We start from the raw sequence: 783 nt of genomic DNA, 5'->3' as shown, positions 1-783 counted from the left end.
GCTCCATAGCACCAGAGCTCCATAGCTCCATAGCACCAGAGCTCCATAGCTCCATAGCACCAGAGCTCCATAGCACCAGAGCTCCATAGCTCCAGCCTGGGTGGCTGGTGGCTCCATAGCTCCATACTTCCATAGCTCCAGTCAGAGAGTTGGCGAAAATTGCACTAAGTGCGAAAGCCCATTCATTTACAAGGGCGTGTCCGCCAGGCGGCGACATTTCCCCGTTACCGGTGGCTGCGCGGCGGGTGAGTGACAGAGCTTATCCGAGCGGCTGGAACTCTGCGCCGGCGTGGTCGAGCGTGAGGCCCCGGCCCTTTGGCTGCCTGGTACCTAAAACACTTCCATTGATCCAGCCACGGAGGGTGCTGGCTGGTGGCTCCATAGCTCCATAGCTCCATAGCACCAGAGCTCCATAGCTCCATAGCACCAGAGCTCCATAGCTCCATAGCACCAGAGCTCCATAGCTCCATAGCACCAGAGCTCCATAGCTCCATAGCACCAGAGCTCCATAGCTCCATAGCACCAGAGCTCCATAGCTCCATAGCTCCAGGGCTCCATAGCTCCAGGGCTCCATAGCTCCATAGCTCCAGGGCTCCATAGCTCCAGGGCTCCAGGGCTCCATAGCTCCAGGGCTCCAGGGCTCCAGGGCTCCATAGCTCCATACCTCCAGAGCTCCATAGCTCCATAGCACCAGAGCTCCATAGCTCCATAGCACCAGAGCTCCATAGCTCCATAGCACCAGAGCTCCATAGCTCCATAGCACCAGAGCTCCATAGCTCCATA

Source organism: Syngnathus leptorhynchus, unplaced genomic scaffold (assembly GCF_054491065.1).
Source record: "Syngnathus leptorhynchus isolate UIUO unplaced genomic scaffold, UIUO_Slep HiC_scaffold_292, whole genome shotgun sequence".
Classification (NCBI taxonomy): domain Eukaryota; kingdom Metazoa; phylum Chordata; class Actinopteri; order Syngnathiformes; family Syngnathidae; genus Syngnathus; species Syngnathus leptorhynchus.
Note: the sequence above shows the minus strand (reverse complement) of the source record.